Source organism: Saccostrea cucullata, unplaced genomic scaffold (genome assembly GCF_032062105.1).
Source record: "Saccostrea cucullata isolate Sc308-1 unplaced genomic scaffold, CSIRO_AGI_Scuc_v1 ctg5989, whole genome shotgun sequence".
Taxonomy (NCBI): domain Eukaryota; kingdom Metazoa; phylum Mollusca; class Bivalvia; order Ostreida; family Ostreidae; genus Saccostrea; species Saccostrea cuccullata.
The window spans coordinates 1-26890 of NW_026928971.1; the positions used below are offsets into that span (position 1 = coordinate 1).

Consider the following 26890-nt stretch of genomic DNA (forward strand, 5'->3'; position numbering starts at 1 on the left):
CAAAGTGTTTTATTTGACTTTTACAAAATTAGCAAAAACAAGCTGCGGTGATCTTGCCTATAAGCATTAGAAGACATAAAACAACAATTATTAGAATAATAATTGTATTTATGTATTTAATGCGATAATTTGTTTGGAGGTTTTCGGAAACATTTACGTTGGTAAATTGTGAAAATTCTCAGATCCACGCCTTGCCTAAATTGTAATGGAATGTGTAAGGTCACGTGGTCAGCTCAGCGAGTCATTCGCACTCGCGCGCTCACCACCGCTAACATGAAGCACGTCTATTTTGAAGACCCACCTCCACCCCAACATTCCTATCCCTTAATATGATCATTAATGTGTCATGTAAAATTTATATTATATTATAGTTTTTACTCGATTGTTTTACGCTTTCATTTATTTGGTTTTGATTATGATCTTTTTGCAAACTTTTTCTTCTGAGGTTTTGATTGTGTCTTTGATGTACCATCTTTTTGCCAACTTTTTCTTGTGATGTTTGCCTATTTTATTTTGATGTGCCATCTATTTGCTAACTTTTTAATATGATGTTTTGATTGTCTTGTCTTACAGATACTTTTTTCTAGTCAGTTTTGGGGGATCAGACATTATCATATTTTACGTAACTGATAAGCAAAGCTTGTGAATCTGATCCCCCTTCTTGTTTGTTAAATTGTTCACATTTATACCGTCATTTTAATAAATGATACCTAAAAGGTTATTGTGGCGGAGGCTTATCTCGCCAATGCTGTGTGTAACTACACCTGCTTTTCACTTCCTAATTTCTAAAAATAAATCGAAAAGTTCGAATGATCTGCGTCGTATTTTTATTGAAAAAAAAAAATTTGCAATGTTTTGAAGGATGCGTACCGGTATGTGATCAAATGTTTGATAAGAAATATCCATGTTCAATCAATAATCAATATTCATGAAATGCTCGTGATATTGAAATCATTTGCAAATTCAAAAAAAATCTCTAAAGTTTATAGTTCTCAGATATTGTTGTTCTTATAGACAAGAACATTATTCAATTAAGGTGTTCAAGTGTTAACAATACAGTTATAAGAGTTTAATTCTAAACATTTAAGATTATGAACTAAACGCTTGGAATTTATGTAAACAGATTTGGGGTAGGACAACCTTAGGCAGTTTAGAATAACAAGATTAAGCATCAGATGTCGCTATAAAACTTGAAATGGTATGTTAAATTCATAGAAGAAACGCAAGAAAGCAAAACCATCATCAGTAATGACTGCCCGTGCTCAATTATGTATGCAGAGTCTAACAAATTGAAGACATGAAGTGAAACGTTAACTGATTTTTTTTTTTTTTAAATAGGACTCATAAATAGTACGTGTTTTTTTTTTTTAAAAAAAAAACTCTGCACACATAAATGATCTATGACTGACAGCACAGGAAAGTTGGCTCTGTTCTATCATATTTCACGTTTAATTTTCTGGATTATATGTTTAATATTGCATATATAGTTAAAGAAGTAGAAATACATGTTCAAGATAGAGTGAAAACTCTGAAAACATATTATACGTCCTCTCCCTTAAATTGTTTATTCTATTTATAATTTAATAAAGCAGTTCCTTAATTTCCCTTGAGATTTAATCATTGTTAATTGTTTTCTTAGCAAATCACCTGTGCTTATAAAATGATATTTTTATTTAGATTTGGTTTATTTCTTTCCTTTACACGAAACAGCAATAGCAGTAGTCTCATTTAAAGCCATAATTTCCTACGTTCTACGTTCAAATGCTTATCCATGTTTATACCCGCACTTTCTAAAGAAAGTTCGGGTATATTGTTGTTACTCATGTCCGTCCGTCCGTCCGTCCGTCCGTCTGTCACACTTTTCTTCCCTGAACTCCTCTTACATTTTACACAGTAGCCTAATCATCTTTTGGGAGATGGTTGGTGGTGTCATGTAGATGTGCAGTAAGGTTTCGGAATTTTGATTTTGCCCCGGGGGTCAAATGGGGGTCGAAAAATGACGTTTTTTATGCAAAAAGCCCCGTCTTCCCTGAACTCCTCTTACATTTTACACAGTAGGCTAATCATCTTTTGGGAGATGGTTGGTGGTGTCCTGTAGATGTGCAGTAAGGTTTCGGAATTTTGATTTTGCCCCGGGGGGTCAAATGGGGGTTGAAAAATGACGTTTTTTATGCAAAAAGCCCTGTCTTCCCTGAACTCCTCTTACATTTTACACAGTAGCCTAATCATCTTTTGGGAGATGGTTGGTGGTGTCATGTAGATGTGCAGTAAGGTTTCGGAATTTTGATTTTGCCTTGGGGTGTCAAATGGGGGTCGAAAAATGATGTTTTTTATGCAAAAAGCCCCGTCTTCCCTGAACTCCTCTTACATTTTACACAGTAGGCTAATCATCTTTTGGGAGATGGTTGGTGTTGTCATGTAGATGTGCAATAAGGTTTCGGAATTTTGATTTTGCCCCGGGGGGTCAAATGGGGGTCGAAAATGATGCTTTTTATGCAAAAAGCCCCGTCTTCCCTGAACTCCTCTTACATTTTACACAGTAGCCTAATCATCTTTTGGGAGATGGTTGATGGTGTCATGTAGATGTGCAGTAAGGTTTCGGAATTTTGATTTTGCCCCGGGGGGTCAAATGGGGGTCGAAAAATGACGTTTTTTATGCAAAAAGCCCCGTCTTCCCTGAACTCCTCTTACATTTTACACAGTAGCCTAATCATCTTTTGGGAGATGGTTGATGGTGTCATGTAGATGTGCAGTAAGGTTTCGGAATTTTGATTTTGCCCCAGGGGGTCAAATGGGGGTCGAAAAATGATGTTTTTTATGCAAAAAGCCCCGTCTTCCCTGAACTCCTCTTAAATTTTACACAGTAGGCTAATCATCTTTTGGGAGATGGTTGGTGGTGTCCTGTAGATGTGCAGTAAGGTTTCTGAATTTTGATTTTGCCCCGGGGGGTCAAATGGGGGTCGAAAAATGATGTTTTTTATGCAAAAAGCCCCGTCTGGGAGGTTGGTGTCCTTATGTGGCCCAAAATGATGTTTTTTATGCAAAAAGCCCCGTCTTCCCTGAACTCCTCTTACATTTTACACAGTAGCCTAATCATCTTTTGGGAGATGGTTGGTGGTGTCCTGTAGATGTGCAGTAAGGTTTCGGAATTTTGATTTTGCCCCAGAGGGTCAAATGGGGGTCGAAAAATGATGTTTTTTATGCAAAAAGCCCCGTCTTCCCTGAACTCCTCTTACATTTTACACAGTAGGCTAATCATCTTTTGGGAGATGGTTGGTGGTGTCATGTAGATGTGCAGCAATGTTTCGGAATTTTGATTTTGCCCCAGGGGGTCAAAAGGGGGTCGAAAAATGACGTTTTTTTATGCAAAAAGCCCTGTTATCCCTGAACTCCTCTTACATTTTACAAAGTAGCCTAATCATCTTTTGGGAGATGGTTGGTGGTGTCATGTAGATGTACAGTAAGGTTTTGGCAAAAATGTTGAATTTGCCCCTTTTGGGAGATGGTTGGTGGGGGGACTAATGGTGTCGAAAAATGATATTTTAAAAAGTGAGGTCAAGGTCAAAGGAAAATTCAAGGTCAAAATAAGTTGACGTATTAATAGCTCTTAGCAGTATGTATCAGCATATGAGGTTTGATAAATATATCTTGAATTGTTTATTCAAAACTGGTCGAGACATTAATTTTAGAAAAGTGATATCAAGGTCACAGGAAAAGTCAAGGTAAAAAAGAGTGAAGCATAGTAAAGCTTACATCAGTATGTATCATCATGTGAAGTTTCATTACACAACTTGAATGGTTTCTTTAAAATAAAGCTAAACACTAATTTAAAGAAAAGTTAAGTGAAGGTCAAAGGAAAAGTCAAAGTCAAAAAATATTGCTGCAGTTGGATATTTACATCAGTATGCATCAACATATGAACTTTGATAAAAATATCTAGAAAGTTTCTTTGAGCCCGATGGAAAGACAGATGGAAGGGTGGAGGACGGACATGACAAAAACTATACATGTATTCCTAATCATGGTGTGGCATAAAAAACTTGAATCTACATTATATGAGCATGTTCCATCTATCAAGATTATACAAGCAAATTCAAAGAATTGTGGTCCTCTGCTTTCTGTGTTTTACTGAATGAGATACCATAATTTATGGCAGATTGTGTGTCAAATATGCACCCCTATCATATATCAATTTTTGAAAATTGGGTCAAAGGGGAAAAATCATAGCATGCTCTGAAACATTTTGTTGCAGGTAATGTACATGTCAAATATGAAAGTCCTATCTCTTTTGAATCAAAAGTTATATATACAATATAATATTTTTGAAAAGTAGGTTAAACTTCTAGGTCAAGGTCACAGAGTCAAAAGTCATGATATATTTAGAAAAGTCTTTTCACATGTAATAAACATGTATAATCTGAATGCCCTTTCTTTTCTCTTTCAAAATGATCAATTTAAAATGTTATTTTTTGGAAAGTAGGTAAAACTTTAAGGTCAAGGTCTCACTTGGGTTAAAAAATCATAGTATATTTAGAAAGTTTTGTGGTAATGTGCATGTGAAATATGAAAGCACTATCTCTTATCATTCAAAAGTTATGACCAAGGTTAAATTTATTGTGACAGATGCACATACTAGCTGTCAATAAGATGGACAGACTGACAGACAAATGAGATTTAGTGTCCCCTCCCTTTCCCCAAAATGGGGGACAAGAATGCCCTTGCTGTTCTTGAGAAGAAGATTTATGATGGAAAAAATCCCCTGCATATTTCTTAACGCAAATCAATATTGTGTTTTTATGTCATTTTGTTTGTTGTTAAACATCCCTCTCAGGAATTTTTCACTCATATGGAGACACCACCATTTGAAAAATAATGAGGACAAGTTAGATTTGAGGTCAACATTCATTTTAGGAGTTTTCAACCATTAAGATGTAAAGAAATATTAACTCGATCCTTCCCCTCACCCCTTCCCAGACCCCTGTTTGTTCATGTATGCAAAAAAAAAAAAAATGTTTATACAAATAGTTTAATGTGGTCCATCTCTGAATGATTCTCATTCCTAATTCTAGAAAGATATGTTGACACAAATTCATGAATAAAATGTCAAGTAATCTTATCATTGATGCACTTTTATTTAATTTAAGGCAGTCATATTGTGAACATTTCCAGCTCATTAGGAGAGTGAGGATGACCTCTAGGGGTTCATAACCTTTATACCATTAAATTTACATAACATAATAACACAAGAAACAATATTATGTATAGTCAAATGGAAAAAGTTTCCTACTATTTAGGAGTCACATGATCATTTGTCATTACAGGGACAGGGAAGTGGATTGGGAGATCCCCTCAACACCCCCCCCCTTCCCCCGGAATTTGCAGGACTATAATATATACTGGAGGAAATAAAAATGACTTTGGATGCCCTAAGTGTCCCTCCACCCTAGAAAACAGACCAAACCATTACTTCTTTTTTTTCTTGCTTCTCAGGAAATTCTGGTCTGGAACCCCCCCCCCCCCTCCCTCCCAGAAAAAAAATTCTGGATCTTGTAACTGAATGTAACGTTGATAACGGGGGATAACTCTTCAGAATGTGAAATTCGTCTATTGTAGCATCGGATGACCTTTGATCCTTTAAACTTTAACCTAACCGTTTGCATTTCAGACTATTTTACCCAAATCTATACCAAAACTTGTACTTACCGATTGTTATTATTTAGGCCCTGTCATCTTCATGAAATATAATCCAGTTAAAACACAAAATGAAATAATTCCTACCGACATATATGCAATGATGCACACTAGTATCCTACTGCACGTGCAGTGAAATCTAAAATGATAATGCCAATGGTAAAACTAGTACTTAAGTTGGGTACGTGACGCAAGCCAAATGTGATGCAGGTGTTTAGATACATGTATAGTGCAAGAACAAATTGAAAATTATCATTTACAAAAGATGTTTTATTTTAGCTTTGCAATCTAGGCCTATTTGCAAAAACAGACAAATAAGGTGTGTTTGTGTGTGTGTGTGTTGATGGGAGACGGGTGGGGGTTGACCATTAAATTGATTGTGTATATGGCAGCTTTCAAGAAGTTTCTGCCTAATCAAATATAAATAAACTTTGCACATATTGAAAAATTCATCAAAAACGCTTTACACTAATTTGAATAATATATTATTTGTTGTTAATCTATATGAGAAAATAGATTTAAAAAGTTCCAATTATGTGCCAAAAATCCTCCCCCCCCCTTTATCAAACCTAATTTACATCATTAATTAAATTCTGTAGTTTAATTTCCGACTGGTAATGAATTAAGAATATGAAATACCTATAAAATGGAGGCCCATGGGTCACATGGTCACTAGCTGCAGATCTGTAGCGTTATGGTTTTATATATTAGTATTTGACTGCAGATCCTGTAATGCAAAAAAGGTGCAATTTACGGCGCAATATTTTTTGCGCACTTCTGGGGAGAATTTCTCCACTTTCCAGCATCGGTCAATTTACTACCTATCAATTCCTAATTTTAGGCACATTATTTAATCAATCTGTATATTTTATCCATCTCCCAACCCTTTATAGTCGTCTCTACTCGAGATAAACTCGATTAAAATTATTTGTTAGATTGCTGAAAATTCACATCAAGCGAGTTTATTGCCTGTAGAGATTACTATAAATGGCTGGGAGGTGGACAAAATATACATATTGGCCAGAGAATGTGTCCAAAATTAGGGAGTGAAAGGTAGTTGATTGACTAATGCTAGAAAGTGAAGAAATTCTGCCCAAAAGTGCTAAAAAAAATATTGCGCGTAAATTGCACCTTTTTTGCATATGGGGATCTGTAGCGTTATGATCAAAGACAAATAGGTATATAAAACCAGATCTGCAGCTACATGGTCACCTGAGCATATTATGCTCAATTTGATGAATACATGTATTATGTAAATTATTGAATTATATTGACTTTTTCCTTGGTAAAGCCCAATATGAAGAAGTGTGCATTTAGAGGCAAACACCATAGTGCGGGTATTACTGTCTCATGACAGCATCTAGTTCTCATTGCTGTTATAAGGCCTTTATTTGCACACTGATTTGTCGATGTTTTTTTTTGTTTGTTATTTCCGGATCTTGAAAGGGAGCACACTGCTGGTGTGACGATTGGCAGGGGATGCTCACTTCACAAAAACACTCGATCCAACCTTTAATATTTTGAATTCGGTGTCTGTGATTACTCCGCTAAACATCTGCCTTGTTCATTGGACTTTGAGCATGAGAATTGTTCGTTATATCCATATAAACGATTTCATTCGTAAATCTCACACATTTCATTGTCCCCAGCTTTCGCGAAAGCGGACGGTCTAGCTGTCCGTCTGTCCGTCAGTCTGTCCGTCCGTCACAAAAACTTTAACCCTGCCAATAACTTTTGATTTAGAAGAGCTATGATTTTTATATTTCATATGTGAATTTCTTGTGACAAGACCTTTCTTTGGGTACCACCAAACTTGACCTTTTGACCTTGACTTTGGAGTTTGACCCAATTTTACTAAAAAATTCAAAATTTTTACTTTGGCCATAACTTTTGAATTGTAAGTACTAGGACTTTCATATTTCAAATATTCATTTTTTGTGACAAGACCTTTCATTGAATAACAACAACTTTGACCTTTTGACCTTGACCTTGGAGATTTACGTACTAATGAAAAAACTATAACCTTGACCATAATTTTTGAATGGTAAGGGCGAGGGGGCTTTTATACTTCACATATGTTTTTTTTGTAAGAAGACCTTTCATTGGATTCCAAGAACTTGACTCTTTGACCTTGACCTTGAAGTTTTAACTAATTTTTGAAACCTATAACTTTGGTCACAACTTTTGAACGGTAGATACAAGGACTTTTATATTTTACATATGTAGTGTTTGTGGCAAGACCTTTAATTGGATACCAACAACTTTGACCTTTTGACCTTGACCTTGGATACTTACTTCTGAAAAAAACTTCAACCTTGACCATAACTTTTAAACGGATAGGGCTAGGGCTTTCGTACTTCACGCTTTTAATCCTTGTGAGAAGCCCTTTCATTGCATACCAAGAACTTTGACCCTTTAACCTTGGAGTTTTATTTATTTTTTTAAAACTTTATCCTTGGTCACAACTTTTGAACGGTAGAAACTAGGACTTTAATATTTTAAATATGTATTCTTTGTGGCAAGACCTTTCATGGGATACCAATAACTTTGACCTTTTGACCTTGACCCTAAAAATAAAATCTAGCCCACAAAGACACCAAAAGCAGGGGACCACAATTCTTTGAATTTGCTTTTTATAATTGCTTTTCAACAAGCATATGGGTTCGTTGCAAAATTTTCAAAGTTTATAAATCCAAATGGACACATTCACCGTGATCGTATAGATTAATAATAAAAAAAATTCTGAAAAATAATCAGAACAAACCTATACACTTGTTATACAAATGTTCATCATATTTGTCTAAAAGATATAGGAGCGTTAGACTAAACTCCCGAAAAATAAAAGTCTAAAATTTCAAAAGTAATCCAAAAGAATGATTTTCAGGAATAGAATATAATAAGAATTAGAATGCCGTTTTCTGACATACAGGGTATTTTGTGCTCAGAGGGTATTCATGATCTCGGATATAAAAGTACCTTTCATTGGATGTCTTACCATTACATACCAACTACAGTGTATCCGAAAATGGCATTATCCTCAAATACAGGTGAACACATTTAAGTAATATCTATGGACTCAAGTCTCCATCTCTGCACCACAGGAGTTCTAGCCCTAAGCTCTTTGAAGTACTTATCTACTACAAAGTCCACAATTTTATTACTCTTGGCCGAGAATCTTAATACTAGTAGTGATTTTGTATTTCCATTTAAATTTTATTTTTTAGTATCGATGGGTTTGATTGGTTTATTCTGATAAATTCCATAAAAAAATGATTTACCAAATTATAGTTCAAGCGGGTCCGTTCCATGGACCTCCCTAGGCAATTTTAGTTCTAATTTTAAGCAATAAAATAGAAACATGATTTTGTCAGTGTATATTCATTAAAATCAATCAATATATGTTACGAACAAATTTGTAATTAAAAAATGCTATTTTTTGGTAATGCAACAAAGGCACAAATCGTCTGCATCCACACACAGGTAAGAAAACAAATTTCCCCTCTGGTGTTAAATGGAACAGCAAAATTGAGACGTGGTGAATTAATTTGATCGTTTCTCTATAGAGGACACGATCAGCCATATTTTATAGGTCTTTTTGGAATAGAAATAAAGTCCTCGTTGTCGTGAATAATACAGGATAACCTCCTCGGTCTCGAAATGTTGTTTGAAATATAAAGGCCTCGGCTTTTATCTTTCAAACAACATTTCTCATCCTCGGAAGTTATCCTGCAACATTCACGAAAACGCGGACTTTATATTTTAATTCATTTAATTGTTATATTTAAACAAACTGTTTCATTAATTCAATGACTTAATTTTTTTCCAATTTTTTTTCTAGATGTATTATTTGTCAATTTAACCTTATCACAGAATTCATCGATACTTTATTTTATTTCTTCTTTTTATTTCCCTTTTTTTTTTTATAAACAAGCATTTTTTTTTTAATTTTAGTGTGATTGTCCCCTATATGCACATTACAGTATTATACTTCTATATGAAAAAAAAGAATCAACTATTTCAATTTTTGTCTATTCTATTTCTTAATTGATCAAATTATATGTCTGACGTTTTGCTTATTGAAATTTACATATAAAAATAGTACATACATGTACATGTAATGAAGGTTAAACCAAATCACGTATCCTGAGCTCCAAATGATAAAAGCATTTGAGGTTATTTGGAAAGAGAAATGCATAGAGCAGATTTTTGTAAGATGACTCACTGTGCTCTGTTAAATTACCATCCCAGTAATCAAAAAAGCAAATCGTGCATTATTGAAGAGGTAAAATAAGTATATTTGCTCGGCTCAATATCTCTTTATATCACTTTTATTCCATTTCAGCAATGAGCGTGATTCAGTTATCGCTTGTTCTCGTGGCCTTCCTTATAATTTCTCCTCTCTTTTATATAAGAGGTAAGGTACATTTATCATTTTCACAACTGTTTTTGTCAAAAGCAGAATGGTTTTCATTTTAAAGGAGTAAGCAGGTTCCTAGCATAATGTTAAAGTTTGTCTGGTAAAACATGTATTAAATGCAATAATCATAGTTATTGTTAGGGAACACTGATATATTTGTTTTCAGTCTTCAAGGGAATAATGCATGTTTATGTGTTTGAACATTAAGGAAATGATTTTTTAAGGATCATGAGAACATGGACTACGACGCATCATGACATTATGTTTTAAGAAGCATGTGAGCAATTCATTAAAAATATATGCTAGTGTGAAGCGTTTGGTTCATGACTTCATGTACTTGTAGTTTGCACTATAGTACTGACGTCAGACACCGTATAATAACGTAACCTTGAAGATGCCCATATGCTTATTTATCGTAGTTTATGAGAAAATGAATAATTTTATGATTTACAAAGAATCTCAGGGGAAACATTATAAAATGTATAGAGTTTTGAATTACATGTAAAAAAAAAAGTTCCATGTATTTTCTTGAAATATGCCTGCTTAAAGAGTCGTACACACTGTAGTTCAGATCTTAACGAATCTCCACAAAATTGAATTCACCGCTTAAATACACCAAACCTTAAAAAAGGACAAAAAATCATTACAAACAACAGTAGATGCAGATAGTACAAATTTGGCTCTGTACATTTTATTATTTGTTCTAAAATGTATGTGGTTTTAATTTCATTTTAAATGATCGTTATACAAACATGTCCTCATTTTTTTTCATTTTAGGGGATGACTCTTTGTGCTGGTCTTTGAACGGGAGATGCCTATACACAAATGTATCCGAACGATGTTTTCAATATAGAGTAGGGAACTGTACTGGACCAATCAACAGACGGTGCTGCACCCTTGGTAGACAATTCCAAAACTTCAAAAAATTATTTTAAGGGGAAATCAAAGACAAATCAAAAGAGAAAAACAATAAATTAACTAAACCCATTGCACAATTTTAGTAAATTTATTTTAAAGTGCCGTGGGAAAAGGGAATAATGCTTCAAACAAATAATCATGATCCCGTAATTTCAGAATGATAGATCATTTGCATTTTTATTCAATTTTTTTTAAAGTTGCTTAAACGATACTTTATACTAGTTTTAATTACTGGATGCATGTTCACAGGAGAGAAGGATCTACGGTGCCATTTCAAAGGTGGAACCTGCCAAATAATTCAAAACGCTGTAGTGGCCGATATGTGACAGGTTATTGTGGTGGAGGTCCATCTCGTCAATGCTGTTTGTAACTACGAGTACACATGTTTTTCACTTCCTAATCTTGAAAAATAAAATCATATTTCGAATGATTTGAGCAATGTTTTTATTGAAAAAAATATATATTGCCATGTTTTGGAAGGATATGATGAAATTTTTGATCGGACATATTTATTGCAAATCAATGTAAATGAAACGCCTCGTTATTTTTAAATCATTTGTAAATTTAACAATTGCTCTTACGTTTGTTGTTCTCAAATATTGTTCTTTCCAATGAACAAGAACACTATCTTATTCAGATCTATAATAGCAATGTACCTATTTTTTTTTAAATTTAAATTGTAAGAATTGAAGATTACTAACTGTACGCTCGGAATCTAGATAATTTAGGAGTAGGACAACCTAGCTAAGACTCCTTTGAATCAATAGATTTAGAATCACGTGCCGCAAAAGAAAAAAAAAACAATTTTTGGGCTCTAGAAAACTAAAAAAGGATAGAAATTTAAGAAATTAAAACTTCTGTAATTTCAGAGTTTAACAAATCAAACACACGATAACTAGTAAACTTCTTTTCAAACAAGACACGTGCACGATTTCTGTCTGTTAAGCAATTTACATGTATATTAAATTTTATTGAACTCTGCACACATTAATGAAGATCGACAGACAATACTGGTGTGCTGGATTATATGTTTAATATTGTTAACGGGAAAACTAGTAGAATAACATAAATTACTTTTGTTATATAATTGTCAATGTTAAGCAAAAAACCCATCGTTTTGAAATAAATCAGCTGTTTAAATAAGGCGGAAAGTTTATATCTCATAATTTTTAAAATTGTTACAAAGAGTAGGATGTGCAAGTTGTTTTTATTTAAAGTCGATTTACAAGTTCTGGGTATCGGTAGCGTTTAATTTAATTGATTACTCTTTTCAAATTTCTTTTTTTTTTCATTTGAGTAAAGAAAAACCTATTATCCTATATTAAAGTCAGCATGAATGCAATTTGTGTAAGGATTAAGGGGTATTCAATACTCATTTAGTAAAAAAAAATTCTTACTAATTATTTTGCTTCGAACATATTTCATTGTAATTTATAAATACAAGGGATTGGGCACAAACTCTGAAAACTAATTATTCATCCTCTCCCTAAAATTGTTTATTTTACTTAGAATTTAATGAAGCCCATCGTTAATTTTCCTTATGTTTTTATTATTGTAAATTGTTTTCTTACCAAAGCAGCTCAGTTATAAAATGCTAATTTTAACTTGAATTTGATTCAGGTCTTCTTTACATGAAAGAACAATATCAGCAGTCTTGTTAAAAGTCATCAGTTCCTAAGTTCTACAGTCGATATATATGACATTGTCAGCAAAAACAATTTATCATTTAGTAAAATGCTGACGTTTTTCATAGTAATTGCGAGGCCAATATTTACATACCGATTTGTCGACGGATTTTCTGTTATCTCAGATGTTATTATATAGAATAAATATTCAGCAGTTGATGAGATTGATGTTAATTTAGCGTATCTGGTCGCGGTGACATAAAACGACAAATTTGGGAGCGGCTGCCGACGGATCATCTGTCCAACGAAATAACAATAGCACTCGTTAATGTAGGATGGGGTTGACGATAGCGCCACATACTTGCAAGAGCATCCACCACCAGTACTGTCACAACTTTTGACGGCGACCATTCCCCAGCTCAGTCATCACTGACCAGCGCCATTTAAAGTAAAGCTAATTTTTGCTCTTAGCTTTTAGGAAGCTATATTCTTGATAAAAAGTACCCTTTTAACTTACCTTGTTAACTTTGAATTCCAATATTTGTGGAAAAACATAGCAATAGTTCTTGCAAGCCAGAAAGCCTAATAAGTTTGATTAAATATTAAAACAATTTGGGGTATCTGATATTGAATCGAGGCATAATGTCGGGAAAAGAGGGTTGGATTTATCTACACGACAGTCTTTATAATGTGAATGCATACTATATATCTCCAGGGATAGGTACGTTAAGGATATGGAGATAACAAACATTATTCAATAACAAAGTCCATAAAACAATACGAAAAAGGAGAAGAGCAAACACGTACCTCTAAAACATCAGAGGTGGGAACATGTGCCATAGAGGAGTGAGCATCCCCTGCTGACCGCTCAAACCCGCCGTGTGTTCCTTGTCATGGTCGGGAAATAACATAAAAATCCGTTCAGGTATAAATAAGCTAATTCAGAGAATTTGTGTCCCCTGCTTAGGGAAACTGTAAACCATTCGCAGTTCGGGGAGGGGGGTTGGATCCCCTTGACTTAAGTTGAAAAATTATTAAATGTATACATGTATACTGAAGCAAATAAAATAAGCCAAAATGGATATAAAGATCTGATTGCTTATACTTCATTATGTGTATAGAAGATTCTTTTTATATGGAATATTTATCACACTGTGATGATGATTTTATGAGTTTGTAGAAGCCACACCTTATAAATTTTTCATTTCACATGCTGAATACTATCATTTAGTAAAAAAACATATTTCAGGAAAAAAAGAAAAAAAACATCATCCCGGAACCGAACCCGGATCTCCCGCAAGTGAAGCCAGAGACATACCACTTAGCCAGGGCACCGCTCTACCCTCGCCTGTTTATTAAACTACCTATATACAAAGATGAAGTCACATACATGTATGTATTTACGTTCGATATTTTCAAAATTTAATATAATGCGTGGTGTCTAATTTAACCTTTATTAAACAGTTCTAATAGATGTAATAAGAATATAGAGTCCGCCGAGAACCTGTTTTATACTTAGTAACTCTCCTCATGTCCCTGTGTTAAAAATACCGACATGTAATACAATAAATACTTATAAAACAAACGGGGCGGGACACTTTGAGAAAGGTAAGAGAAGTCCTAGGGAATTTTTGGTATAAAATTCCATATCAAAAGCTCAAAATCTTCTTGAAATATCGCCCGGAAAGGATAGTGTTACACAGACAGAGTGTATAAATTTACGACCGTGAACTTTGACCTTTTGAATTCAAATCAATAGGGGTCTTCCTTAGGCCACAGGGTGTTGCTATGTAAAATTTCATTGCAAAAGCTCAAAGGGTTCTCGAGATATCGTGTGGAAACGAAAGTGTTATAACAGACAGAATTTGCGAATTTATGACCATGACCTTTGACCCCTTGACCTCAAAATCAACGGGGTCTTATTTAGTCCATAGGGAGTTGCTATGCAAAATTTCATTGCGAAAGCTCAAAGGGTTCTTAAGATATCGTGTGGAAACGAAAGCGTTACAGACAGACAGAAAGACGGACGGACGGACGGACGGACGGACGGACGGACAAACCCAAATTAATATCGCCCACTTTTCAAGGGGGGGACAACAATGGACTAACAATAACAGTATTAAAAACGTCAGTCAGCATTTGACTCAATGATAAATTGTATTTGCTGACAAAGTCATTGTATCGACCAAAGAACTTACAAAATGATGACTTTAAACGATATTGCTGATATACTGTAAATCACTTTTCATTTGCGAGAACTTTATTTTCGCGTAATTACGCGAGACTCTGTGCTCGCGAAAATTTAATTCTCGCGTAAAATAGTATTCCTTAAGAATATATAGAGCAATTCCCACTATTCGCGAAAATTTTGTCTCGCTAATCAAGAGTCAATGACTATCTCGCGAAAATAAGCTGTCGCGAAAATTTTGTGATCTACAGTATTTACTTCATCAATTTGTTTGTCAATAATTTACTTCGTTTTCGAAATTGTTCATCCATATATATGTAGTGTATGCTAATGCGTATCGAATCCACTGATATATATAAGTTTCACCCCATTCATACGAAGAAAATTTGCTTCTGTGAATAAATTAACAAACATAAGCAAAAGTTAATTTGTTTTGCGTTCAGACAAGATATCAGTACCTCAAGTAAATCCTCAAATTGTCATTTAAAATTAAGAAATGGACCGCTTCAGACGTGTAAATTTTCACAGGAAAAGAGTATTTCCCTACTATTTGGGCATAGGACGAGCTCTTGGATGTTCCCGAATAAAGGAAAGTAGAAGAAAATTCCAATCTACAGAGTGGTTTGGCAGAAACATACTTAAAGACTGTACGGACGAAGATTGGCACGGGAATTTTCGAATGAAGAGGGAAAACTTATTTAAAATTTGTGAAAAGTTGGAAAATGCTTTGGCCCCGGCCCCAAAGACCGTAGAGGGGCCTTTGGATGTAACAAAAAAGGTAGCTTTTGCCATTTATTGGTTAGCCTCATCAGCGGAATATCGGAAAATTGGAAATCTTTTTGGTGTGGCAAAATCTACCGTGTATGAGTGCGTTCATCAAGTTTGATAGGCAATTATAGAACATTTGCTTGAAGAATATGTGTGTTTTCCATAGGGAGAAAGGTTGAAGAAAGTAATCAAGGGCTATGAGGAAAAGAGGGGATTCCCAAATTGTGGTGGGGCTTTTGATGGTACACACATTCCTTCTTTTTTTAGCTCCGAAACATTCTCATGGAGACTATTTGAGCAGAAAAGGGTTCTACTCATTGATTCTTCTGGGTGTTTGCGACCATAACTATGTCTTTAATGATATAAATATAGGTTGTCCAGGAAGGGTTCACGATGCCCGTGTTTTCGCAAATTCAGAAATTTATCTCAAAGGAGATAACGACTCCTTGTTTCCGGAATGGAGAAAGCCAGTTGGAGAAAATACTATGCCAGTAGTTCTTCTCGGCGACCCAGTGTATCCTTTGAAGACTTGGCTTTTAAAACCATATACCAACAGATCTACCCTAACAAACACCCAATTCAATTTCAACCACAGTTTAAGTAGAGCCAGAATGACCATTGAAAATTTGTTTGGCCATTTGAAAGGATGATGGCGTTGTCTAAAGAAGAGACTTGACGTTGAAGTTGAATTTGCCTGCACCGTAATTGGAGCTTGTGTTGTATTACATAACGTTTGCAAATTTGAGAAAGAAGATTACAGATGGGATACATATTCGGACGACACTGTCGATGACGACGACGATAAGCAGGATGGTGACGTAGAGGTTATTCGCTGTGCCAAAGCCATGCAAGATGACATTGCTGCAGCTTTTGCCAATAATAACCTTTGACTGATGAAATGATGATTTACAATCATGTGACACTTCAGACACTTGTATTATATTGTTTCAAGTCTGTTGACAATTACTGTGTTTCACTTCTGATAACAATTAATTTGTTAAATAAAACACAAAATGTTCTGTTTCAATAACGTTGATATGCAATGCTTTGATAAATTCAAAAAGAAAATTGAAATTAAAATGAATACGCACACGATACAAATGCATCTGTTTTATTCATTAAAAGCATGGATGAATGCAAGAAGAAAAAAATAACTACAACAAATGAATCATTTCTTGTAAAGATAGACTCCTTTTTTTTAAGGAGAAAAAAAAATAATCAAAGCATTTACAATTCCTATACTTTAGAAAAATGCATAAAAATTTCATAGTTCCTATTAGAGGACATTTCTTAAGATACTTTAAAACAGTTAAAAGATACCTTAATAGCAAACAAATCAAAGAATTAGAAAATAACGATTATGATCACATTCCTTGTGGTATCCCCTCATTTTTTTGCAGGTATATCAAATTAAATGAACGTCATAAGTTATAATAAGTAGGATCATCACAGTTATCAACCCCAGGAGATTGGCGCTGATATTGTGGATATAGGTTTGCACCGCAAAACTGTTGACCTTGCATATTTGGTGAGGACATTTGCGATGTTCCTTGACCTCTTTTAAATATTTGACTTCCGGTGTCAAACGCTGGAGAGTTAGGTGGATATGACTGTATCTGGTTAAACGCTCCCATGATCATTTGCATCATGTTATACTGATGCTGTCTTTCCTCCCGCTTTTGTCTTTCCTGTGAATCCATTCTTGCTTTTTCCATATCCATTTCCTGTTTCTCCAAATCTAATTATCAGTGCTCTAGATCAAGAAATTTGTCCTCGGCTTTTTCATTTGAGCTATTAAAGCAATCCATTTGCGATGTGCCTTTTTCTTTTCATTGTTTGCAGTTGCTTCCCTTTTTTTCCTTTGTTTTACCCGAGGCCTCTTTTGCTGATCCACAGCCTTTTTCCCTCTCTTTTGATTGCGGATTGTCCTCTTCATTATCTGTATCGGTAGCATCTTTTACTTCTTTGTTATCCTTTGAGTTTGTGGCTGGGCAACTTTTATCATCATCATTATCATCTCGTTTTTCAAGAGGACGGACACCTGCATCTATAGACTCGGATTCACTGGAATTGCTTTCATCTTCAATTTCATAACAACTCATTTTACTGTTTCAATCACTTTTACAGGCGAGGAAGCCGGCATATTTCCAAGAATCGAAATTAGGTAATTGAAATAATTACATGTCTTCTTCCTTTTCCTCTTTTTTTAAGTTTGGTTTTTGTCTCTCTGTACATTCTCTTTAAAGTGTGAATTCTCACCTTGCATTGTTCAGGTGTTCTCTCAAAGCCTTTTTTCATCAACTCATCAGGCACAGACTTGTATATAGACCCATTGTTGACTTTCGGGTTCTCCATTTGCTCCTCTATGAATTGTTCCTCCCAAACAGATAATAAAGCCCTTGTCTCTTCTTCTGTTCATGCAGATCCGCGTTTTTTAAACACCTTTGCTTTCTAGCTGCCATGTTTACTAACTGTTATTTTTCCCGCCAAACTGTAACAATACTAAAAATAAAGAGTGATGCAATACGCACGACGAAATACTCACGTGAGTTAATTTGCTGCGCGTTCATACGAAAAAGTTTACACACGGGGGCAAATAATTTTCGACAACATATATGCAAAAGTTAATTTACACATAGTCCTGACCAGGTGCAAATTTACTTAACTGTGCAGAATTTGCATATGAGCAAAACAGTTCATACGACCAAAATTGCACATGTAAGTAAATTTACACACGTGTAAAAAATACTTAGGTATGCAAATCATGTCGTATGAATGGGGCTTAAGGGAAGTTTACGATAGGAAAATTAAAGTTCATCACGTTTGTTATAGAGCTTGCCTGTTAGATTATCATAAACGTCTTTTTTACGTAAAATATGTAATTGGACACTATATCTTCAACATTTTCACATAAAATATTTTTGTTACTTCTGTGTACAGTTCTATTGCGATATTTGTGCACGCAATTGATTCTTGTTCAAGGAATCTGAAAAGGAATTGGGGAGGGGCTTAAAGATGTACAACTGATACAAGTTGCACCTTTTCTAATTTAAAAATGTGGAATTATTTCTATAAATGGATGACTTGAACTACCCTTTTAACCAAAGTTCAGTCATGTTTTCAACACTCCATATTACAGGACATACATAAAAATTAATGAATAGTTAAGTCAATACGATTGTTTTCATCATTTCCTCGACTTCTAAAGGGCAACATGGGAAAAGCAATACTGCGTTGATTATAAATTCAATGAAGGCATGTTGGTACAGAGACTTATTCTTTAACAGTTAATCATTAACAGTTGTGGACTGCACCTTCAAATAATTTGTAATAATCTTACTACTAGGCTTATATACATGATTTGATTCAATCGATAGATGCGGGCGTAGTGAGATCACTAGTTTTAAGCAATACAATAGTAATTTCACTGTTCTCAGCAAGCGAGCTCCATAGGCAATGGATCTGTATGGTATATCTTCTTGCGAGCACCCATGTACGGAAAACTTAATTACCGCTTTATTGTTAACAATGAAATATATCATGCTTATTGATAAAACATGAGAAATGTTTAGTATGCTAAAAGGAATATGATAATAGTATTTGACCTATGTTTAAAGGGTTCATGAGCCTGAATGATGATAATTTACTTATTTATGGTCATGGAAATAGGTGTTTCCCTTTCTGTTCGATTTAATGTAGAATTTTTGTGTGTTTTTTTTTAAATTCTTATTACAGACTTTTAATTTCTTTCGAGACAGTTAGACTTGAAAAGAGGAATTATTAAATGAATATTTTTTAGAATAAAGCTATAGGATATGGAGATAGCGAACAGTATTCAGTATCAAAGTCCATAAACAATACAAAATAGGTGCAGAGGAAAATCATCGGAGGAGGGATTAGATGCCATGGAGGAGTGATCATCCCCTGGTGACCAGTGTGTTTAATTTGACTGATGTTTAACTATGTTACCCTTAAATAGGGTAATTCGTCGTCTGCACGTATAAAGTCCTCAAAACCGATATACTCTTTTCTCATCCTCTCTTATGAAAGTTTACCATCTAATATATGGTTGCATAAGTAACTTCTAACACTTTATCCTAAAAGTCAGTTACAGATATAGGTATTTGGTATAGGTTTCTTCCACACGGAATTAGATCGAGGCGGTTCATTGCTATAATGATTATGATCTGCTCATGTGGTTTTGCCTACCCTAAGTTCATTCTGGTCTGAATTAACCGTATTGCAAGCCAATTAAGGCAATATATGGCATTACAATTATATGTTGAGCCCAGATGTAAATGGGACAATGACATAAGCGGTCTAATGAGGAACAAAACTCTCTCAGACGATGATGATGGCTTTTTGATAATGTAAACCAGATATACATAAATTCTATTACTTTTTGTAGCCAAATAGCCAGGATGATCGGTATTTATTTTTACATCTAAAGGGAGTCACGTCCTCATGAATCAGCCCCCGATCTCAATGAATAGTTGTAGAGTATCTTGAAAACTACCTTCGTTATCTTCAAAACAAATAACCCCATTGAAGTCAGGCAGAAATTCCGGTAACATGTGCATGTTTAGTTAACTAGCTTAGGGTTCTCCATCATTTCAAATTTAAATGTGGCGCAAAAATTGTGCGAAGTTCTTAGATTCCCGGTAATTTCGCAATCAAATTCGCGAATGAACACCCGAAATAAATTTAAAAACACACAGCATCTATTACGTTCAAATTCAAAAAAGAACTTATAATTTGGCAAAATGATTGATTAATTTTATGAAAAATTTATATCGATTTAACATAGTGAAAAAAATTAAGATATTTCCACCATATATGAACTTGATGAATGCTCTGAAAAAGACTCCCACCCTCTTCCCAAAACGCATTCTAACTTAATAAATAGAAATTGACTAATAAACTCTGAAAAAAGTGTACGTAATAATAGGATTTGAGTATTTAACCCTACTTTGAAAAAGAAAATGTTTACAAAAGGTACAAACAGTGTTCATCAGAGGACAAAGAAAATTCTGGTAGATCACATGTTAGGAAATATAACATACGAGGGTTGATCCAAAAGTTCGTGGAATTTCCTTCTAAAATTTTATCGTGATTTGACAAAAGCAAACAATAGGCATATTTATAAAATAGAGTTATAATGCAACAATACTGGAAAATTTCACCACGTTCCAATTACCAATAAGGTCACACGAGCTTTCTGAAAATGGATTGTTGTGAAACCAGGCGGAGACATCGACGTTATGTCAAGTTAGGTATGTCACGTCACGCTATAGAATCATCTCATCCAAATGTCCAATTCAATCATGTAATTCTACAAAATTCTGCCTTTTTTCTCTCCATTTTTTTCTCATGAAAAGCTTGGCTATCCTCTCGCACCAATTTATCATCTTCATTTTTCACTCATATTTCAAAATACCCCCATCTTTCCATATGATGTTCCGATTTCAGTAGCAATGTCAAGAACAGTACGTCAGCCGACAACGTTTATTAATGCTTTCAATTTGTCAAGGGGGACAAACACTTAAACGGAGCCTCCAAAAGGCGGCCACATCTTTAATCAACGTCCATGAAAGTTCTATTTTTCTTCAATTTCTTACGCTACTGGAGAGCAAGTGGCTAAATGCATTTTTCCTCAGTCTGTAATGGTTATAAGACGAAAACTGTCCATTATGTCAGATATTAGACGACCCGAGGCGAGTTAGCGCCGAGGAGAGTCTAATATCTGACATAATGGTCAGTTTGAGACTTATAACTTACTTAAAACATTTCACCACTGTCGAACACTTCCATTGTTAACTTACTGGACACCCACAGGTAAGGTCTCGTTCTGCTTGGATGACTACCTGGCACTGTTCATCAAGTTAGGCCAAAGAAAACCAGTTTTGGTTTTTCTTCTGATTTTATTAATAGTAGGAATCATCGAGAGGTGTTTTATATCGATAAATATGAACATTAACTTTGTTTAGTCTTATTTATCCGCATTACGACATTTTTTATCTATACTACGCATGCGTAAAAGTCAGTTTACTAAATTCTTTACAATTTATTCATTTTACAACGCAACGACCACGGATAACGACGTACGTTTTGATTTTGAAAAAATACCTTCAGAATCGGGTGTTTTGACGATGCCATTTATCGATTTCACCAAGATGCCTCAGTTCAAGTTTTTACTATGAAATCCGGATACATATTCTTATGTTTCGGAGTTTCCCGTTAACAGGTAATTTTTGTAAAGCAATAGGATTTGAAGGATTTTACTTCTACAACTGTTTAAGCATTTTCTTTGAAATTGGAAGATTATTTCTGATGTATTTTTTTTAAATGCAACACTTTCTCTTTTCGAGGTTTCGAACTCGGAAGGATTTTACCCCAGCCACTCTTTAAAACAACGACAGACACTCGCTCAAACGACGCAGGACTAGGTGGACAAATGGTAATAAATCACTGAAAGAAATTACAGATTCTGTTGGAATTTCGTGAGCGAAATTTTGTGCTAAATGCGGAAAAATGGATATTTCAAAAAACAAAAAACCAAAGGTTGTGTGTAAGAAAACACATTCTACTCATTCATCCTTTGTGTCCATTGGATTCTATATTATGTTCCGTGAATCAAGCATTGTGAAATGAATCTATTATATAGTAATGAACGGTGAATTTAGGAAATTTATGATCGGAGCCACGGATGCGTCTACAATAATGAATCTGAGACATTCAATTCACTGGATTTTTTGTGCCATTTTCAATAGGATTTTTTGTGAAATATTAACATTTAACGCTACTTATTTCCTACATTGTTCATATTAAATTGTTTGATTTGTCATTGCCTTTTAAGTGCTGTTTACTTATTTGCCTCGCTCTTTGTTCTCATTTTAACGTTACATGTACCTGTCCAATAAGTTGAATCTTATTGGACACCTACAGGTTACTTATTGGACGGGGTGCAGGACAATAACAAATTTCTTGAACCCGGTTTAACAAAAGATGACGTCACAAAAATGTTTTAAATGTCAATAATATACGGATTTAAAATAGAGTGATCCCGAAATTTTCACAAAACTTATGACTTGACCGAAATTTAACGTTGTCTAATAACCTTAAGATGAACAATAAATTATCAACTAATAAACAAAATATCCAGTATAATCAGTAAAACCTACACACAAAGGTTTATAAGAAATCAAGCAATCGTAATAATGACATAACTTTCGTTTTCTGTAACACAAATGGTGGTTTTATTCTCATTTCAAGTATTAAGAATTAAGATGATAATAAACGCGTTGGTGTCTCCCCCGCATTTCCAAACATCCGTTTGTATGGCAACTGCCATAGAGTTACTATCACAAATATTTTAAACACTTTTTATTCAAAATATTCAACAACTGTCTATATTCTCATTTGTTATTTTCAACCAATTTCACTTATAAATGAATGAAGTTATAAATTTTTTTTGAATCAACCCTCGTATTTTATGCAGGTCCAATGTTAGAGACATGGTACACTATAACTCTATTTAAGCATGAACTCATTGACATATCAAATTTCCTTTGCAATTTTCATGAAGTGTGAAAAAAAGTTTTAAATGTTCAGCGAGGTCTAGAAGATAATTCCGATTCCGATCTCGATTTAAAAATAGACATTTTTTAATTTTACACTGAGAATGTTTTGTCTTTGTTATATCCATCAATAACCTGTATAAAACTATCTACATGTATGTGTTTGTACCCCCCCCCCCCCCCCCACACACACACATCAACAAATATCCTGCAAATATCCTGCAAGAAATAAGTCCATGATTTAAATCGTATTACTATATGGATGTAACAAAGTGAAAAAATAAGAGTCTATCAAATTAGCTAGATTTGTTTTTTCTTGTGGGCTAGGGCATGTGATTGAAGTGTCAAACTTGAACCAGAGATTTTTCTTAGGGGGCGATGAAAGAAGGGGGGGGGGCTATTAATAAACTCCCATAGGCAGGTGTGATATTTTTTTCCTATCCATGTGCATGGGTTTTTGCAATTCCCTTCGACCACATTACGAGAGGTTCGTGTTTCCCAAGGGAGGGGGGTGTTGAGAAGTTCATATTTGTTTGCTTTATAGCATACAGTTTTATGACTCAAAAAATCGGGGAGGGGGTGGCTACTTTGACACTTTGCTCACTTGATCGCTACTGATCGGCTTCTCAGTTCAAGATGTCCAAATTAATGATATGACACCAGGCAGGTCTGTAGGAACTGGGGGAGACGTGGATGCCAGCCCTCCACCCTTCTATTAATTTTCGCATTATATAACTTTACAATATAATCCTATCAAAATTACAGTTTGTCCTAAATAAACAAACTTTGTATACGTAGAGTTTTAATTTTACTAATGAAAATTTTTTATTCAGTTGCTCCGATACTGTAGTTGCATTGTCCAGATACATGTAATTTATATTGCATACCTGATGTAGTAATTAGTATCTTATTAGTTCATAGAAAATCTACCAGTTTTGTATTTTTAACTCGCTAGATCTTCGTTACTATGTAGTGAGAAATGTGTTCATTTGCTTAATGAAGACAGGAGGAGGCAGTCCAAAGACTTTGCGATGTAGGAGACAGCTTAAAGCTTTTTTTTTTATTACTACATGTACACATTATAGCAAGGACATTTTTCGAGAAATGAAAGGAAGCGTTTCAACTAGAAACGTATAGTTACATGTATCAATGTCAATGACCGAAAACTTTGGACAAATATGTGCATGGCCATGGGGTTGTTGAGTTAGATATATGACTTATTATGGGATACCATTCTAAAAGCCAGAGAAAGCTTAGACTACACGAAATAAATACCTAAAGTCGCGACAAAAATTCGTCGGCGTAATTCGAAGGTTTTTGAAACGTATCTGTATCTTTATGTATGTAGCTCTCTGCTTTATCTGTCCGAATTTTCTCAGGCAGAGAGCTACGGTTCTGCAGCTATACAAATCTTAATTTCATAATATTAACTGTCTAGTGTTTTGTTTTTTGAAATATTTGATATCAAAAATAGTTCACAATCAAGGCTAGACCAAGTCATGTATCCCGAACTCCAAATGATAAATTCATTTGACGTTATCTAGATACAGGAAAATGCATGGAGCAGATTTTTTAAAAGATGACCAACTGTGATCAGTTGAATTATCCTCATGCTAATCAAAATAGCAGATCGTGCATATTTCAAGTGGTAACATGGCTATATATGCTCGGTACGATTTCTCTTTTATCACTTTTATTCCATTTCAGCAGCGACCATGAATCAGTTACCCATTGTTCTCGTGGTTTTTCTTTTGATTACTCCTCTCTCTTTTATCAGAGGTAAGCTACATTAATTCTTAATTTTTCTACTGTCTGTCAGATGCAGAAAGATTTTGATTTTAAAAGAAACAGATAATTGTATAATATTAAAGTTTCTTTGAAAATCTGTTTTAATTAAATAGAAATAGCATAGTAATGGTTAATATTCACCAATTTGAATTTATTAAGGTTTCCAAAGATTTATGTATATTAATGTAAGTTTATGATTGTCACTGCACATTTAAGCTATGAATTTGATTTTTGAAGGTTCGTGGGGACATGAACTGTGACGATTCATGGCGATATTTTTCATGAGAGCGAATGAGCATGGCATTATAAATATGCCAATGTGAAGCGTTTAGCTCATCATATAACTCCTGAATTTTAACAATTAATTAATTTCTTATTTAGACATAATTTTGCAGATGATTTGCCACAAAGTACCTCATTCAAAATGTCATTATCTAAGCAAAGGAATAAATCTGTATCATAGTTTTGACACCAGGTAGAGTAATATGACGAACAATTAAAGATATCAATGTTTTTCCGTGGTAGTTCATGTAAAAGTGATCAGTCTCATACTTTACAAAGATTCTAAAGGAAGAATAATTTGGAAATGTATATAGTTGTTTTCAATATTTACATTTCCAAATTTTTTTTAAATATACCGACGTGTACAGTCCTTGTTAATGTTCTCATGAATCTTGAAATATTTAATTTTTTTTCTTGAATAAACCTATCTTGCCAATAGAGCTAAATTTATTACAAGGTACAGTATATGGAGGTTGTAAACAGACAACCTGTAGATTTTTTTGGCATGTGCTGAAAATTTAAGTGCTTTTAATTTCATACGTTAAAAATTGCCACTCTACATTTATCCAATATTACCATTTCTTATTTTAGGGGACGACTCTCCATGCTGGTCTATGAATGGAAGATGTCAGTACACATCCGAACCTTGTTTTATATATAAAGCGGGATATTGTGCTGGACCAACCAACAGACAATGTTGCGTTCTTGGTAAACTTCACCAATATATTAAAAAAAAAATACCCTGTGAGAAAACGAAAATAACCAGTGCAGCACAATTTCAGAAATATTTATTTAAAGTTCCATTGGAAAAAGATAATAATGTTTTTGACAAATAATCATGGTACACTCATTTTAAAATAATTTATTCTTTGCATTTTTCTCAAGAATTATTCTTTAAAATGCTTTAAATGAGACTAAAATTATTTGATTTATTGTTCACAGGAAAGGATATACAATGCTGGAACAGAGGTGGAATTTGCCAAAACAATTCGAATCGCTGTAGTGGCCGATATCTGAGAGGTTATTGTGGCGGAGGCTTATCTCGCCAATGCTGTGTGTAACGACACCTGCTTTTCAATTCCCAATTTCTGAAAATAAATCGAAAAGTTCAAATGATCTGCGTCGTATTTTTATTGAAAAAAAAAACATAATTTGCAATGTTTTGAAGGATGCATAAAATTTTGTGATCAAATTTGTGTTAAGACATATCTATTACAAGTCAAGATTCATGAAATGCCTCGTGATATTGAAATCATTTGCAAATTTCAAAAAAAATTTATTTTATAGTTCTCAAAAATTGTTGTTCTTATAAACAAGAACACTATTCAATTTAGGTGTTCAAGTATTAGCAATGCAGTGTTAAGAGTTTAATTCTAAGAAAAATTTAAGATTATGAATTAAACGCTTGGAATTTATGTAAACAAGTTTGGAGTGTGTAAATCTGAGACCCTTTAGAATAACAAGATTAAGCATCAGATGTCGCTATCAAACTTTAATTGGTATGGTAAATTCCTAGAAGAAACGCAAGAAACCAAAACCATCATCAGTAGATACTGCCCGTGCTCAATGATGTATGCAGAGTTTAACAAATTGAAAACATGAAGTAAAACGTTAACTACTTATTTTTTTAATCAGA

General features: G+C 34.2%; 2 long non-coding RNA genes across 2 annotated transcripts; both read left to right on the forward strand.

The window, feature by feature from the left end:
- Window positions 1–705: 705 nt before the first annotated feature.
- LOC134279465 (uncharacterized) lies at window positions 706–26464 on the forward strand. The gene is made up of 4 exons (XR_009994632.1): window positions 706–750; window positions 24892–24963; window positions 25846–25962; window positions 26197–26464. It is a non-coding gene; the product is annotated as an uncharacterized LOC134279465 (long non-coding RNA).
- On the forward strand, window positions 9964–11419 carry LOC134279464 (uncharacterized). The gene is made up of 3 exons (XR_009994631.1): window positions 9964–10105; window positions 10886–11008; window positions 11276–11419. It is a non-coding gene; the product is annotated as an uncharacterized LOC134279464 (long non-coding RNA).
- Window positions 26465–26890: the final 426 nt, after the last annotated feature.